Raw genomic sequence first — 18,766 nt, forward strand, 5'->3', positions numbered from 1 at the left:
GGTTGCAAAATGATAAAAAACAGTACCTTACCACTCCTACCTTTTCCAAACACATGAACATTCGATTGGAAGGTGTTTTGGAAAACTTTCTTTTTCTTTGTGCAAAACACTCAGCAGAGCTCTCTGCAACATGTAAAACACCATGAGAGATGTTTTCTGTGCAGGCACAGTTTCTCATTACCAGACATAGTGGAAAAGCGTTTTGCAGTGATGTAGACCACAAAAGTCCCGAAAGAAGAAGGTACGGATGTCCCCGGAGGTAAGCGCCGGTCCCGGGCGCATTTCGGAAGAAGCCGCCGCACTGGAGTGCACTGTGACCGGCACAATCGCCTTTGCGCGAAGAAGCCGATTCTTCGCCTCCGGGAGCCGGAGAGAGCGGCTGCTTTCAAAAGGTGAAGAATGAAGCTGCACATCACTGGGATAGTGTGTGCAGCTTGCCAACTGATAAAAACAGTACTATACCACTCCTACCTTTTCCAAACACATGAACATTCGATTGGAAGGTGTTTTGGAAAACTTTCTTTTTCTTCGTGCAAAACACTCAGCAGAGCTCTCTGCAACATGTAAAACACGATGAGAGATGTTTTCTGTGCAGGCACAGTTTCTCATTACCAGACATAGTGGAAAAGCGTTTTGCAGTGATGTAGACCACAAAAGACGCTAAAGACGAAATATGGAGCTCCCCGGAGCTAAGCGCCGGTCCCGGGCACATTTCGGAAGAAGCTGCCGCACTGGAGTGCACTGTGACCGGCACAATCGCCTTTGCGCGAAGAAGCCGATTCTTCGCCTCCGGCTGCCGGAGAGAGCGGCTGCTTCGGAAAGGTGGAAAAGAAGCTGCACAACACGGGGATAGTGTGAGCAGTTTGCAAACTGATAAAAAACACTACCTTACCACTTTCCTACCTTTTCCAAACACATGAATATTTGATTGGAAGGTGTTTTGGACAACTTTATTCTTCTTCTTGCAAAATATTCTGCAGAGGTCTCTAAACAAGTAAAACACGATGGGAGATGTTTTCTGTGCTGGCACAGTTTCTCCATGCCAGACATAGTGGAAAGGAATTTTGCAATGATATAGACCACAAAAGACGCTAAAGACGAAATATAGAGCTCCCCGGAGCTAAGCGCCGGTCCCGGGCACATTTCGGAAGAAGCTGCCGCACTAAAGCGAACTGTGACCGGCACAATCGCATTTGAGCGAAGAAGCCGCTTCTTCGTCTCCGGGAGCCAGAGAGAGCGGCTGCTTTCAAAAGGTGAAGAATGAAGCTGCACAACACTGGGATAGTGTGCGCAGCTTGCAAACTGATAGAAAACAGTACCTTACCCCTTTCCTACCTTTTCCAAACACATGATTATCCTGTTGGAAGGTGTTTTGGAAAACTCTCTTTTTCTTCCCGCATAAACTTCTGCAGAGCTCTCTGCAACATGCAATACACGATGGGAGATGTTTTCTGTGCTGGCACAGATTCTCCGTGCCTAACATAGTGGAAAACCTTTCTGTATGATGTAGACCACAAAAGTCCCGAAAGACGAAGGTACGGATGTCCCCGGAGCTAAGCGCCGTTGCCGGGCACATTTCGGCAGATGCCGCCGCACTGGAGTGCACTGTGACCGGCACCATCGCCTTTGCGCGAAGAAGCCGATTCTTCGTCTCTGGGAGGCGGAGAGAGCGGCTGCTTTCAAAAGGTGAAGAATGAACTGCACAACACTGGGATAGTGTGTGCAGCTTGCAAACTGATAAAAAACAGTACCTTACCACTCCTACCTTTTCTAAACACATGAACATTCGATTGGAAGGTGTTTTGGAAAACTTTCTTTTTCTTCGTGCAAAACACTCAGCAGAGCTCTCTGCAACATGTAAAACACCATGAGAGATGTTTTCTGTGCTGGCACAGTTTCTCATTACCAGACATAGTGGAAAAGCGTTTTGCAGTGATGTAGACCACAAAAGTCCCGAAAGAAGAAGGTACGGATGTCCCCGGAGGTAAGCGCCGGTCCCGGGCACATTTCGGAAGAAGCCGCCGCACTGGAGTGCACTGTGACCGGCACAATCGCCTTTGCGCGAAGAAGCCGATTCTTCGCCTCCGGCAGCCGGAGAGACCAGTAGCTTCGGAAAGGTGAAGAATGAAGCTGCACAAGACTGGGATAGTGTGTGCAGCTTGCAAACTTATAGAAAACAGTACCTTACCCCTTTCCTACCTTTTCCAAACACATGAATATCCTGTTGGAAGGTGTTTTGGCAAACTTTTTTTTTCTTCGTGCAAAACACTCAGCAGAGCTCTCTGCAACATGTAAAACACCATGAGAGATGTTTTCTGTGCAGGCACAGTTTCTCATTACCAGACATAGAGGAAAAGCGTTTTGCAGTGATGTAGACCACAAAAGTCCCGAAAGAAGAAGGTACAGATGTCCCCGGAGGTAAGCGCCGGTCCCGGGCACATTTCGGAAGAAGCCGCCGCACTGGAGTGCACTGTGACCGGCACAATCGCCTTTGCGCGAAGAAGCCGCATCTTCGTCTCCGAGGGCCAGAGAGAGCGGCTGCTTTCAAAAGGTGAAGAATGAAGCTGCACAACACGGGGATATTGTGCGCAGCTTGCCAACTGATAAAAAACAGTACCTTACCACTTTCCTACCTTTTCCAAACATATGAATATTGGGTTGGAAGGTGTTTTCAACAACTTTATTTTCTTTGTGCAAAACACTCAGCAGAGCTCTCTGCAACATGTAAAACATGATGGGAAATGTTTTCTGTGCAGGCACAGTTTCTACTTGCCAGACATAGTGGAAATGCTTTTAGTAGTGATGTGGAACACAAGAGACGCTAAAGTCGAAATACAGAGTTCCCCGGAGCTAAGCGCCGGGCCCGGGCGCATTTCGGCCGAAGCCGCCGCACTGGAGTGCACTGTGACCGGCACAATCGCCTTTGCGCGAAGAAGCCGATTCTTCGCTACCGGGAGCCGGAGAGAGCGGCTCCTTTCAAAAGGCGGAGAATGAAGCAGCACAACACTGGGATAGTGTGTGCAGCTTGCAAACTGATAGAAAACAGTACCTTACGACTCCTACCTTTTCTAAACACATGAACATTCGATTGGAAGGTGTTTTGGAAAACTTTCTTTTTCTTCGTGCAAAACACTCAGCAGAGCTCTCTGCAACATGTAAAACACCATGAGAGATGTTTTCTGTGCAGGCACAGTTTCTCATTACCAGACATAGTGGAAAAGCGTTTTGCCGTGATGTAGACCACAAAAGTCCCGAAAGAAGAAGGTACGGATGTCCCCGGAGGTAAGCGCCGGTCCCGGGCACATTTCGGAAGAAGCCGCCGCACTGGAGTGCACTGTGACCGGCACAATCGCTTTTGCGCAAAGAAGCCGCCTCTTCGTCTCCGGGGGCCGGAGTGAGCGGCTGCTTCGGAAAGGTGGGAATGAAGCTGAACAAGACTGGGATAGTGTGCGCACGTTGCAAACTGATAGAAAACAGTACCTTACCACTTTCCTACCTTTTCCAAACATATGAATATTGGGTTGGAAGATGTTTTGGACAACTTTCTTTTTCTTCGTGCAAAACACTCAGCAGAGCTCTCTGCAACATGTAAAACATGATGGGAGATGTTTTCTGTGCTGGCACAGTTTCTACTTGCCAGACATAGTGGAAATGCTTTTAGTAGTGATGTGGAACACAAGAGACGCTAAAGTCGAAATACAGAGTTCCCCGGAGCTAAGCGCCGGGCCCGGGCGCATTTCGGAAGAAGCCCCCGCACTGGAGTGCACTGTGACCGGCACAATCGCCTTTGCGCGAAGAAGCCGCTTCTTCGCTACCGGGAGCCAGAGAGAGCGGCTGCTTTCAAAAGGTGAAGAATGAAGCTGCACAACACGGGGATAGTGTGCGCAGCTTGCAAACTGATAGAAAACAGTACCTTACCCCTTTCCTACCTTTTCCAAACACATGAATATCCTGTTGGAAGGTGTTTTGGAAAACTCTCTTTTTCTTCTTGCATAAACTTCTGCAGAGCTCTCTGCAACATGCAATACACGATGGGAGATGTTTTCTGTGCTGGCACAGATTCTCCTTGCCTAACATAGTGGAAAACCTTTCTGTATGATGTAGACCACAAAAGTCCCGAAAGACGAAGGTACGCAGCTCCCCGGAGCTAAGCGCCGGTGCCGGGCACATTTCGGCAGATGCCGCCGCACTGGAGTGCACTTTGACCGGTACAATCGCCTTTGCGCGAAGAAGCCGATTCTTCGTCTCCGGGAGGCGGAGAGAGCGGCTGCTTTCAAAAGGTGAAGAATGAACTGCACAACACTGCGATAGTGTGTGCAGCTTGCCAACTGATAAAAAACAGTACCTTACCACTTTCCTACCTTTTCCAAACATATGAATATTCGGTTAGAAGGTGTTTTCAACAACTTTCTTTTCTTCGTGCAAAACACACAGCAGAGCTCTCTGCAACATGTAAAACACCACGGGAGATGTTTTCTGTGCAGGCACAGTTTCTACTTGCCAGACATAGTGGAAATGCTTTTAGTAGTGATGTAGAACACAAGAGACGCTAAAGTCGAAATACAGAGTTCCCCGGAGCTAAGCGTCGGTCCCAGGCACATTTCGAAGAAGCCGCCGCACTGGAGTGCACTGTGACCGGCACAATCGCCTTTGCGCGAAGAAGCCGCTTCCTTGCCTCCGCGAACCAGACAGAGCGGCTGCTTCGGAAAGGTGGAAATGAAGCTGCACAACACGGGGATAGTGTGCGCAGCTTGCAAACTGATAAAAAACAGTACCTTACCACTCTCCTACCTTTTCCAAACATATGAATATTCGGTTGGAAGGTGTTTTCAACAACTTTATTTTCTTCGTGCAAAACACTCAGCAGAGCTCTCTGCAACATGTAAAACATGATGGGATATGTTTTCTGTGCAGGCACAGTTTCTACTTGCCAGACATAGTGGAAATGCCTTTAGTAGTGATGTGGAACACAAGAGACGCTAAAGTCGAAATACAGAGTTCCCCGGAGCTAAGCGCCGGGCCCGGGCGCATTTCGGAAGAAGCCGCCGCACTGGAGTGCACTGTGACCGGCACAATCGCCTTTGCGCGAAGAAGCCGCTTCTTCGCTACCGGGAGCCGGAGAGAGCGGCTGCTTTCAAAAGGTGAAGAATGAAGCTGCACAACACTGGGATAGTGTGCGCAGGTTGCAAAATGATAAAAAACAGTACCTTACCACTCCTACCTTTTCCAAACACATGAACATTCGATTGGAAGGTGTTTTGGAAAACTTTCTTTTTCTTCGTGCAAAACACTCAGCAGAGCTCTCTGCAACATGTAAAACACCATGAGAGATGTTTTCTGTGCAGGCACAGTTTCTCATTACCAGACATAGAGGAAAAGCGTTTTGCAGTGATGTAGACCACAAAAGTCCCGAAAGAAGAAGGTACAGATGTCCCCGGAGGTAAGCGCCGGTCCCGGGCACATTTCGGAAGAAGCCGCCGCACTGGAGTGCACTGTGACCGGCACAATCGCCTTTGCGCGAAGAAGCCGCATCTTCGTCTCCGAGGGCCAGAGAGAGCGGCTGCTTTCAAAAGGTGAAGAATGAAGCTGCACAACACGGGGATATTGTGCGCAGCTTGCCAACTGATAAAAAACAGTACCTTACCACTTTCCTACCTTTTCCAAACATATGAATATTGGGTTGGAAGGTGTTTTCAACAACTTTATTTTCTTTGTGCAAAACACTCAGCAGAGCTCTCTGCAACATGTAAAACATGATGGGAAATGTTTTCTGTGCAGGCACAGTTTCTACTTGCCAGACATAGTGGAAATGCTTTTAGTAGTGATGTGGAACACAAGAGACGCTAAAGTCGAAATACAGAGTTCCCCGGAGCTAAGCGCCGGGCCCGGGCGCATTTCGGCCGAAGCCGCCGCACTGGAGTGCACTGTGACCGGCACAATCGCCTTTGCGCGAAGAAGCCGATTCTTCGCTACCGGGAGCCGGAGAGAGCGGCTCCTTTCAAAAGGCGGAGAATGAAGCAGCACAACACTGGGATAGTGTGTGCAGCTTGCAAACTGATAGAAAACAGTACCTTACGACTCCTACCTTTTCTAAACACATGAACATTCGATTGGAAGGTGTTTTGGAAAACTTTCTTTTTCTTCGTGCAAAACACTCAGCAGAGCTCTCTGCAACATGTAAAACACCATGAGAGATGTTTTCTGTGCAGGCACAGTTTCTCATTACCAGACATAGTGGAAAAGCGTTTTGCCGTGATGTAGACCACAAAAGTCCCGAAAGAAGAAGGTACGGATGTCCCCGGAGGTAAGCGCCGGTCCCGGGCACATTTCGGAAGAAGCCGCCGCACTGGAGTGCACTGTGACCGGCACAATCGCTTTTGCGCAAAGAAGCCGCCTCTTCGTCTCCGGGGGCCGGAGTGAGCGGCTGCTTCGGAAAGGTGGGAATGAAGCTGAACAAGACTGGGATAGTGTGCGCACGTTGCAAACTGATAGAAAACAGTACCTTACCACTTTCCTACCTTTTCCAAACATATGAATATTGGGTTGGAAGATGTTTTGGACAACTTTCTTTTTCTTCGTGCAAAACACTCAGCAGAGCTCTCTGCAACATGTAAAACATGATGGGAGATGTTTTCTGTGCTGGCACAGTTTCTACTTGCCAGACATAGTGGAAATGCTTTTAGTAGTGATGTGGAACACAAGAGACGCTAAAGTCGAAATACAGAGTTCCCCGGAGCTAAGCGCCGGGCCCGGGCGCATTTCGGAAGAAGCCCCCGCACTGGAGTGCACTGTGACCGGCACAATCGCCTTTGCGCGAAGAAGCCGCTTCTTCGCTACCGGGAGCCAGAGAGAGCGGCTGCTTTCAAAAGGTGAAGAATGAAGCTGCACAACACGGGGATAGTGTGCGCAGCTTGCAAACTGATAGAAAACAGTACCTTACCCCTTTCCTACCTTTTCCAAACACATGAATATCCTGTTGGAAGGTGTTTTGGAAAACTCTCTTTTTCTTCTTGCATAAACTTCTGCAGAGCTCTCTGCAACATGCAATACACGATGGGAGATGTTTTCTGTGCTGGCACAGATTCTCCTTGCCTAACATAGTGGAAAACCTTTCTGTATGATGTAGACCACAAAAGTCCCGAAAGACGAAGGTACGCAGCTCCCCGGAGCTAAGCGCCGGTGCCGGGCACATTTCGGCAGATGCCGCCGCACTGGAGTGCACTTTGACCGGTACAATCGCCTTTGCGCGAAGAAGCCGATTCTTCGTCTCCGGGAGGCGGAGAGAGCGGCTGCTTTCAAAAGGTGAAGAATGAACTGCACAACACTGCGATAGTGTGTGCAGCTTGCCAACTGATAAAAAACAGTACCTTACCACTTTCCTACCTTTTCCAAACATATGAATATTCGGTTAGAAGGTGTTTTCAACAACTTTCTTTTCTTCGTGCAAAACACACAGCAGAGCTCTCTGCAACATGTAAAACACCACGGGAGATGTTTTCTGTGCAGGCACAGTTTCTACTTGCCAGACATAGTGGAAATGCTTTTAGTAGTGATGTAGAACACAAGAGACGCTAAAGTCGAAATACAGAGTTCCCCGGAGCTAAGCGTCGGTCCCAGGCACATTTCGAAGAAGCCGCCGCACTGGAGTGCACTGTGACCGGCACAATCGCCTTTGCGCGAAGAAGCCGCTTCCTTGCCTCCGCGAACCAGACAGAGCGGCTGCTTCGGAAAGGTGGAAATGAAGCTGCACAACACGGGGATAGTGTGCGCAGCTTGCAAACTGATAAAAAACAGTACCTTACCACTCTCCTACCTTTTCCAAACATATGAATATTCGGTTGGAAGGTGTTTTCAACAACTTTATTTTCTTCGTGCAAAACACTCAGCAGAGCTCTCTGCAACATGTAAAACATGATGGGATATGTTTTCTGTGCAGGCACAGTTTCTACTTGCCAGACATAGTGGAAATGCCTTTAGTAGTGATGTGGAACACAAGAGACGCTAAAGTCGAAATACAGAGTTCCCCGGAGCTAAGCGCCGGGCCCGGGCGCATTTCGGAAGAAGCCGCCGCACTGGAGTGCACTGTGACCGGCACAATCGCCTTTGCGCGAAGAAGCCGCTTCTTCGCTACCGGGAGCCGGAGAGAGCGGCTGCTTTCAAAAGGTGAAGAATGAAGCTGCACAACACTGGGATAGTGTGCGCAGGTTGCAAAATGATAAAAAACAGTACCTTACCACTCCTACCTTTTCCAAACACATGAACATTCGATTGGAAGGTGTTTTGGAAAACTTTCTTTTTCTTCGTGCAAAACACTCAGCAGAGCTCTCTGCAACATGTAAAACACCATGAGAGATGTTTTCTGTGCAGGCATAGTTTCTCATTACCAGACATAGTGGAAAAGCGTTTTGCAGTGATGTAGACCACAAAAGTCCCGAAAGAAGAAGGTACGGATGTCCCCGGAGCTAAGCGCCGGGCCCGGGCGCATTTCGGCCGAAGCCGCCGCACTGGAGTGCACTGTGACCGGCACAATCGCCTTTGCGCGAAGAAGCCGATTCTTCGCCTCCGGGAGCCGGAGAGAGCGGCTGCTTTCAAAAGGTGAAGAATGAAGCTGCACATCACTGGGATAGTGTGTGCAGCTTGCCAACTGATAAAAACAGTACTATACCACTCCTACCTTTTCCAAACACATGAACATTCGATTGGAAGGTGTTTTCAACAACTTTATTTTCTTCGTGCAAAACACTCAGCAGAGCTCTCTGCAACATGTAAAACATGATGGGATATGTTTTCTGTGTTGGCACAGTTTCTACTTGCCAGACATAGTGGAAATGCCTTTAGTAGTGATGTGGAACACAAGAGACGCTAAAGTCGAAATACAGAGTTCCCCGGAGCTAAACGCCGGGCCCGGGCGCATTTCGGAAGAAGCCGCCGCACTGGAGTGCACTGTGACCGGCACAATCGCCTTTGCGCGAAGAAGCCGATTCTTCGTCTCCGGGAGCCGGAGAGAGCGGCTCCTTTCAAAAGGCGGAGAATGAAGCAGCACAACACTGGGATAGTGTGTGCAGCTTGCAAACTGATAGAAAACAGTACCTTACGACTCCTACCTTTTCTAAACACATGAACATTCGATTGGAAGGTGTTTTGGAAAACTTTCTTTTTCTTCGTGCAAAACACTCAGCAGAGCTCTCTGCAACATGTAAAACACCATGAGAGATGTTTTCTGTGCAGGCACAGTTTCTCATTACCAGACATAGTGGAAAAGCGTTTTGCCGTGATGTAGACCACAAAAGTCCCGAAAGAAGAAGGTACGGATGTCCCCGGAGCTAAGCGCCGGTCCCGGGCACATTTCGGAAGAAGCCGCCGCACTGGAATGCACTGTGACCGGCACAATCGCTTTTGCGCAAAGAAGCCGCCTCTTCGTCTCCGGGGGCCGGAGTGAGCCGCTGCTTCGGAAAGGTGGGAATGAAGCTGCACAAGACTGGGATAGTGTGCGCACGTTGCAAACTGATAGAAAACAGTACCTTACCACTTTCCTACCTTTTCCAAACATATGAATATTGGGTTGGAAGATGTTTTGGACAACTTTCTTTTTCTTCGTGCAAAACACTCAGCAGAGCTCTCTGCAACATGTAAAACATGATGGGAGATGTTTTCTGTGCTGGCACAGTTTCTACTTGCCAGACATAGTGGAAATGCTTTTAGTAGTGATGTGGAACACAAGAGACGCTAAAGTCGAAATACAGAGTTCCCCGGAGCTAAGCGCCGGGCCCGGGCGCATTTCGGAAGAAGCCGCCGCACTGGAGTGCACTGTGACCGGCACAATCGCCTTTGCGCGAAGAAGCCGCTTCTTCGCTACCGGGAGCCAGAGAGAGCGGCTGCTTTCAAAAGGTGAAGAATGAAGCTGCACAACACTGGGATAGTGTGCGCAGCTTGCAAACTGATAGAAAACAGTACCTTACCCCTTTCCTACCTTTTCCAAACACATGATTATCCTGTTGGAAGGTGTTTTGGAAAACTCTCTTTTTCTTCTTGCATAAACTTCTGCAGAGCTCTCTGCAACATGCAATACACGATGGGAGATGTTTTCTGTGCTGGCACAGATTCTCCTTGCCTAACATAGTGGAAAACCTTTATGTATGATGTAGACCACAAAAGTCCCGAAAGACGAAGGTACGCAGCTCCCCGGAGCTAAGCGCCGGTGCCGGGCACATTTCGGCAGATGCCGCCGCACTGGAGTGCACTTTGACCGGTACAATCGCCTTTGCGCGAAGAAGCCGATTCTTCGTCTCCGGGAGGCGGAGAGAGCGGCTGCTTTCAAAAGGTGAAGAATGAACTGCACAACACTGCGATAGTGTGTGCAGCTTGCCAACTGATAAAAAACAGTACCTTACCACTTTCCTACCTTTTCCAAACATATGAATATTCGGTTAGAAGGTGTTTTCAACAACTTTCTTTTCTTCGTGCAAAACACACAGCAGAGCTCTCTGCAACATGTAAAACACCACGGGAGATGTTTTCTGTGCAGGCACAGTTTCTACTTGCCAGACATAGTGGAAATGCTTTTAGTAGTGATGTAGAACACAAGAGACGCTAAAGTCGAAATACAGAGTTCCCGGGAGCTAAGCGTCGGTCCCAGGCACATTTCGAAGAAGCCGCCGCACTGGAGTGCACTGTGACCGGCACAATCGCCTTTGCGCGAAGAAGCCGCTTCTTCGCTACCGGGAGCCGGAGAGAGCGGCTGCTTTCAAAAGGTGAAGAATGAAGCTGCACAACACTGGGATAGTGTGCGCAGGTTGCAAAATGATAAAAAACAGTACCGTACCACTCCTACCTTTTCCAAACACATGAACATTCGATTGGAAGGTGTTTTGGAAAACTTTCTTTTTCTTCGTGCAAAACACTCAGCAGAGCTTTCTGCAACATGTAAAACACCATGAGAGATGTTTTCTGTGCAGGCACAGTTTCTCATTACCAGACATAGTGGAAAAGCGTTTTGCAGTGATGTAGACCACAAAAGTCCCGAAAGAAGAAGGTACGGATGTCCCCGGAGCTAAGCGCCGGTCCCGGGCACATTTCGGAAGAAGCCGCCGCACTGGAGTGCACTGTGACCGGCACAATCGCCTTTGCGCGAAGAAGCCGATTCTTCGCCTCCGGCAGCCGGAGAGAGCGGCTGCTTTCAAAAGGTGAAGAATGAAGCTGCACATCACTGGGATAGTGTGTGCAGCTTGCCAACTGATAAAAACAGTACTATACCACTCCTACCTTTTCCAAACACATGAACATTCGATTAGAAGGTGTTTTGGAAAACTTTCTTTTTCTTCGTGCAAAACACTCAGCAGAGCTCTCTGCAACATGTAAAACACCATGAGAGATGTTTTCTGTGCAGGCACAGTTTCTCATTACCAGACATAGTGGAAAAGCGTTTTGCAGTGATGTAGACCACAAAAGACGCTAAAGACGAAATATGGAGCTCCCCGGAGGTAAGCGCCGGTCCCGGGCACATTTCGGAAGAAGCCGCCGCACTGGAGTGCACTGTGACCGGCACAATCGCTTTTGCGCAAAGAAGCCGCCTCTTCGTCTCCGGGGGCCGGAGTGAGCGGCTGCTTCGGAAAGGTGGGAATGAAGCTGCACAAGACTGGGATAGTGTGCGCACGTTGCAAACTGATAAAAAACACTACCTTACCACTTTCCTACCTTTTCCAAACACATGAATATTTGATTGGAAGGTGTTTTGGACAACTTTATTCTTCTTCTTGCAAAATATTCTGCAGAGGTCTCTAAACAAGTAAAACACGATGGGAGATGTTTTCTGTGCTGGCACAGTTTCTCCATGCCAGACATAGTGGAAAGGAATTTTGCAATGATATAGACGACAAAAGACGCTAAAGACGAAATATAGAGCTCCCCGGAGCTAAGCGCCGGTCCCGGGCACATTTCGGAAGAAGCTGCCGCACTAAAGCGAACTGTGACCGGCACACTCGCATTTGAGCGAAGAAGCCGCTTCTTCGTCTCCGGGAGCCAGAGAGAGCGGCTGCTTTCAAAAGGTGAAGAATGAAGCTGCACAACACTGGGATAGTGTGTGCAGCTTGCAAACTGATAGAAAACAGTACCTTACCCCTTTCCTACCTTTTCCAAACACATGAATATCCTGTTGGAAGGTGTTTTGGAAAACTCTCTTTTTCTTCTTGCATAAACTTCTGCAGAGCTCTCTGCAACATGTAAAACACCATGAGAGATGTTTTCTGTGCAGGCACAGTTTCTCATTACCAGACATAGTGGAAAAGCGTTTTGCAGTGATGTAGACCACAAAAGTCCCGAAAGAAGAAGGTACGGATGTCCCCGGAGCTAAGCGCCGGTCCCGGGCACATTTCGGAAGAAGCCGCCGCACTGGAGTGCACTGTGACCGGCACAATCGCCTTTGCGCGAAGAAGCCGATTCTTCGCCTCCGGCAGCCGGAGAGACCAGTAGCTTCGGAAAGGTGAAGAATGAAGCTGCACAACACTGGGATAGTGTGCGCAGGTTGCAAAATGATAAAAAACAGTACCTTACCACTCCTACCTTTTCCAAACACATGAACATTCGATTGGAAGGTGTTTTGGAAAACTTTCTTTTTCTTCGTGCAAAACACTCAGCAGAGCTCTCTGCAACATGTAAAACACCATGAGAGATGTTTTCTGTGCAGGCACAGTTTCTCATTACCAGACATAGTGGAAAAGCGTTTTGCAGTGATGTAGACCACAAAAGTCCCGAAAGAAGAAGGTACGGATGTCCCCGGAGCTAAGCGCCGGTCCCGGGCACATTTCGGAAGAAGCCGCCGCACTGGAGTGCACTGTGACCGGCACAATCGCCTTTGCGCGAAGAAGCCGATTCTTCGCCTCCGGGAGCCGGAGAGAGCGGCTGCTTTCAAAAGGTGAAGAATGAAGCTGCACATCACTGGGATAGTGTGTGCAGCTTGCCAACTGATAAAAACAGTACTATACCACTCCTACCTTTTCCAAACACATGAACATTCGATTGGAAGGTGTTTTGGAAAACTTTCTTTTTCTTCGTGCAAAACACTCAGCAGAGCTCTCTGCAACATGTAAAACACGATGAGAGATGTTTTCTGTGCAGGCACAGTTTCTCATTACCAGACATAGTGGAAAAGCGTTTTGCAGTGATGTAGACCACAAAAGACGCTAAAGACGAAATATGGAGCTCCCCGGAGCTAAGCGCCGGTCCCGGGCACATTTCGGAAGAAGCTGCCGCACTGGAGTGCACTGTGACCGGCACAATTGCCTTTGCGCGAAGAAGCCGATTCTTCGCCTCCGGGAGCCGGAGAGAGCGGCTGCTTCGGAAAGGTGGAAAAGAAGCTGCACAACACGGGGATAGTGTGAGCAGTTTGCAAACTGATAAAAAACACTACCTTACCACTTTCCTACCTTTTCCAAACACATGAATATTTGATTGGAAGGTGTTTTGGACAACTTTATTTTTCTTCTTGCAAAATATTCTGCAGAGGTCTCTAAACAAGTAAAACACGATGGGAGATGTTTTCTGTGCTGGCACAGTTTCTCCATGCCAGACATAGTGGAAAGGAATTTTGCAATGATATAGACCACAAAAGACGCTAAAGACGAAATATAGAGCTCCCCGGAGCTAAGCGCCGGTCCCGGGCACATTTCGGAAGAAGCTGCCGCACTAAAGCGAACTGTGACCGGCACAATCGCATTTGAGCGAAGAAGCCGCTTCTTCGTCTCCGGGAGCCAGAGAGAGCGGCTGCTTTCAAAAGGTGAAGAATGAAGCTGCACAACACTGGGATAGTGTGCGCAGCTTGCAAACTGATAGAAAACAGTACCTTACCCCTTTCCTACCTTTTCCAAACACATGATTATCCTGTTGGAAGGTGTTTTGGAAAACTCTCTTTTTCTTCTTGCATAAACTTCTGCAGAGCTCTCTGCAACATGCAATACACGATGGGAGATGTTTTCTGTGCTGGCACAGATTCTCCTTGCCTAACATAGTGGAAAACCTTTCTGTATGATATAGACCACAAAAGTCCCGAAAGACGAAGGTACGCAGCTCCCCGGAGCTAAGCGCCGGTGCCGGGCACATTTCGGCAGATGACGCCGCACTGGAGTGCACTGTGACCGGCACCATCGCCTTTGCGCGAAGAAGCCGATTCTTCGTCTCTGGGAGGCGGAGAGAGCGGCTGCTTTCAAAAGGTGAAGAATGAACTGCACAACACTGGGATAGTGTGTGCAGCTTGCAAACTGATAAAAAACAGTACCTTACCACTCCTACCTTTTCCAAACACATGAACATTCGATTGGAAGGTGTTTTGGAAAACTTTCTTTTTCTTCGTGCAAAACACTCAGCAGAGCTCTCTGCAACATGTAAAACACCATGAGAGATGTTTTCTGTGCAGGCACAGTTTCTCATAACCAGACATAGTGGAAAAGCGTTTTGCAGTGATGTAGACCACAAAAGTCCCGAAAGAAGAAGGTACGGATGTCCCCGGAGCTAAGCGCCGGTCCCGGGCACATTTCGGAAGAAGCCGCCGCACTGGAGTGCACTGTGATCGGCACAATCGCCTTTGCGCGAAGAAGCCGATTCTTCGCCTCCGGCAGCCGGAGAGACCAGTAGCTTCGGAAAGGTGAAGAATGAAGCTGCACAAGACTGGGATAGTGTGTGCAGCTTGCAAACTGATAGAAAACAGTACCTTACCCCTTTCCTACCTTTTCCAAACACATGAATATCCTGTTGGAAGGTGTTTTGGCAAACTTTTTTTTTCTTCGTGCAAAACACTCAGCAGAGCTCTCTGCAACATGTAAAACACCATGAGAGATGTTTTCTGTGCAGGCACAGTTTCTCATTACCAGACATAGAGGAAAAGCGTTTTGCAGTGATGTAGACCACAAAAGTCCCGAAAGAAGAAGGTACAGATGTCCCCGGAGGTAAGCGCCGGTCCCGGGCACATTTCGGAAGAAGCCGCCGCACTGGAGTGCACTGTGACCGGCACAATCGCCTTTGCGCGAAGAAGCCGCATCTTCGTCTCCGAAGGCCAGAGAGAGCGGCTGCTTTCAAAAGGTGAAGAATGAAGCTGCACAACACTGGGATATTGTGCGCAGCTTGCCAACTGATAAAAAACAGTACCTTACCACTTTCCTACCTTTTCCAAACATATGAATATTGGGTTGGAAGGTGTTTTCAACAACTTTATTTTCTTTGTGCAAAACACTCAGCAGAGCTCTCTGCAACATGTAAAACATGATGGGAAATGTTTTCTGTGCAGGCACAGTTTCTACTTGCCAGACATAGTGGAAATGCTTTTAGTAGTGATGTGGAACACAAGAGACGCTAAAGTCGAAATACAGAGTTCCCCGGAGCTAAGCGCCGGGCCCGGGCGCATTTCGGCCGAAGCCGCCGCACTGGAGTGCACTGTGACCGGCACAATCGCCTTTGCGCGAAGAAGCCGATTCTTCGTCTCCGGGAGCCGGAGAGAGCGGCTCCTTTCAAAAGGCGGAGAATGAAGCAGCACAACACTGGGATAGTGTGTGCAGCTTGCAAACTGATAGAAAACAGTACCTTACGACTCCTACCTTTTCTAAACACATGAACATTCGATTGGAAGGTGTTTTGGAAAACTTTCTTTTTCTTCGTGCAAAACACTCAGCAGAGCTCTCTGCAACATGTAAAACACCATGAGAGATGTTTTCTGTGCAGGCACAGTTTCTCATTACCAGACATAGTGGAAAAACGTTTTGCCGTGATGTAGACCACAAAAGTCCCGAAAGAAGAAGGTACGGATGTCCCCGGAGGTAAGCGCCGGTCCCGGGCACATTTCGGAAGAAGCCGCCGCAGTGGAATGCTTTGTGACCGGCACAATCGCTTTTGCGCAAAGAAGCCGCCTCTTCGTCTCCGGGGGCCGGAGTGAGCCGCTGCTTCGGAAAGGTGGGAATGAAGCTGCACAAGACTGGGATAGTGTGCGCACGTTGCAAACTGATAGAAAACAGTACCTTACCACTTTCCTACCTTTTCCAAATATATGAATATTGGGTTGGAAGATGTTTTGGACAACTTTCTTTTTCTTCGTGAAAAACACTCAGCAGAGCTCTCCGCAACATGTAAAATATGATGGGAGATGTTTTCTGTGCTGGCACAGTTTCTACTTGCCAGACATAGTGGAAATGCTTTTAGTAGTGATGTGGAACACAAGAGACGCTAAAGTCGAAATACAGAGTTCCCCGGAGCTAAGCGCCGGGCCCGGGCGCATTTCGGAAGAAGCCGCCGCACTGGAGTGCACTGTGACCGGCACAATCGCCTTTGCGCGAAGAAGCCGCTTCTTCGCTACCGGGAGCCAGAGAGAGCGGCTGCTTTCAAAAGGTGAAGAATGAAGCTGCACAACACTGGGATAGTGTGCGCAGCTTGCAAACTGATAGAAAACAGTACCTTACCCCTTTCCTACCTTTTCCAAACACATGAATATCCTGTTGGAAGGTGTTTTGGAAAACTCTCTTTTTCTTCTTGCATAAACTTCTGCAGAGCTCTCTGCAACATGCAATACACGATGGGAGATGTTTTCTGTGCTGGCACAGATTCTCCTTGCCTAACATAGTGGAAAACCTTTCTGTATGATGTAGACCACAAAAGTCCCGAAAGACGAAGGTACGCAGCTCCCCGGAGCTAAGCGCCGGTGCCGGGCACATTTCGGCAGATGCCGCCGCACTGGAGTGCACTTTGACCGGTACAATCGCCTTTGCGCGAAGAAGCCGATTCTTCGTCTCCGGGAGGCGGAGAGAGCGGCTGCTTTAAAAAGGTGAAGAATGAACTGCACAACACTGCGATAGTGTGTGCAGCTTGCCAACTGATAAAAAACAGTACTTTACCACTTTCCTACCTTTTCCAAACATATGAATATTCGGTTAGAAGGTGTTTTCAACAACTTTCTTTTCTTCGTGCAAAACACACAGCAGAGCTCTCTGCAACATGTAAAAGACCACGGGAGATGTTTTCTGTGCAGGCACAGTTTCTACTTGCCAGACATAGTGGAAATGCTTTTAGTAGTGATGTAGAACACAAGAGACGCTAAAGTCGAAATACAGAGTTCCCGGGAGCTAAGCGTCGGTCCCAGGCACATTTCGAAGAAGCCGCCGCACTGGAGTGCACTGTGACCGGCACAATCGCCTTTGCGCGAAGAAGCCGCTTCCTTGCCTCCGCGAACCAGACAGAGCGGCTGCTTCGGAAAGGTGGAAATGAAGCTGCACAACACGGGGATAGTGTGCGCAGCTTGCAAACTGATAAAAAACACTACCTTACCACTCTCCTACCTTTTCCAAACATATGAATATTCGGTTGGAAGGTGTTTTCAACAACTTTATTTTCTTCGTGCAAAACACTCAGCAGAGCTCTCTGCAACATGTAAAACATGATGGGATATGTTTTCTGTGCTGGCACAGTTTCTACTTGCCAGACATAGTGGAAATGCTTTTAGTAGTGATGTAGAACACAAGAGACGCTAAAGTCGAAATACAGAGTTCCCCGGAGCTAAGCGCCGGGCCCGGGCGCTTTTCGGAAGAAGCCGCCGCACTGGAGTGCACTGTGACCGGCACAATCGCCTTTGCGCGAAGAAGCCGATTCTTCGCCTCCGGCAGCCGGAGAGATCGGCTGCTTTCAAAAGGTGAAGAATGAAGCTGCACAACACTGGGATAGTGTGCGCAGGTTGCAAAATGATAAAAAACAGTACCTTACCACTCCTACCTTTTCCAAACACATGAACATTCGATTGGAAGGTGTTTTGGAAAACTTTCTTTTTCTTCGTGCAAAACACTCAGCAGAGCTTTCTGCAACATGTAAAACACCATGAGAGATGTTTTCTGTGCAGGCACAGTTTCTCATTACCAGACATAGTGGAAAAGCTTTTTGCAGTGATGTAGACCACAAAAGACGCTAAAGACGAAATATGGAGCTCCCCGGAGCTAAGCGCCGGTCCCGGGCACATTTCGGAAGAAGCCGCCGCACTGGAGTGCACTGTGACCGGCACAATCGCTTTTGCGCAAAGAAGCCGCCTCTTCGTCTCCGGGGGCCGGAGTGAGCCGCTGCTTCGGAAAGGTGGGAATGAAGCTGCACAAGACTGGGATAGTGTGCGCACGTTGCAAAATGATAGAAAACAGTACCTTACCACTTTCCTACCTTTTCCAAACATATGAATATTGGGTTGGAAGATGTTTTGGACAACTTTCTTTTTCTTCGTGCAAAACACTCAGCAGAGCTCTCTGCAACATGTAAAACATGATGGGAGATGTTTTCTGTGCTGGCACAGTTTCTACTTGCCAGACATAGTGGAAATGCTTTTAGTAGTGATGTGGAACACAAGAGACGCTAAAGTCGAAATACAGAGTTCCCCGGAGCTAAACGCCGGGCCCGGGCGCATTTCGGAAGAAGCCGCCGCACTGGAGTGCACTGTGACCGGCACAATCGCCTTTGCGCGAAGAAGCCGCTTCTTCGCTACCGGGAGCCAGAGAGAGCGGCTGCTTTCAAAAGGTGAAGAATGAAGCTGCACAACACGGGGATAGTGTGCGCAGCTTGCAAACTGATAGAAAACAGTACCTTACCCCTTTCCTACCTTTTCCAAACACATGAATATCCTGTTGGAAGGTGTTTTGGAAAACTCTCTTTTTCTTCTTGCATAAACTTCTGCAGAGCTCTCTGCAACATGCAATACACGATGGGAGATGTTTTCTGTGCTGGCACAGATTCTCCTTGCCTAACATAGTGGAAAACCTTT

This window comes from Zonotrichia albicollis, chromosome 11 (genome assembly GCF_047830755.1).
Source record: "Zonotrichia albicollis isolate bZonAlb1 chromosome 11, bZonAlb1.hap1, whole genome shotgun sequence".
Classification (NCBI taxonomy): domain Eukaryota; kingdom Metazoa; phylum Chordata; class Aves; order Passeriformes; family Passerellidae; genus Zonotrichia; species Zonotrichia albicollis.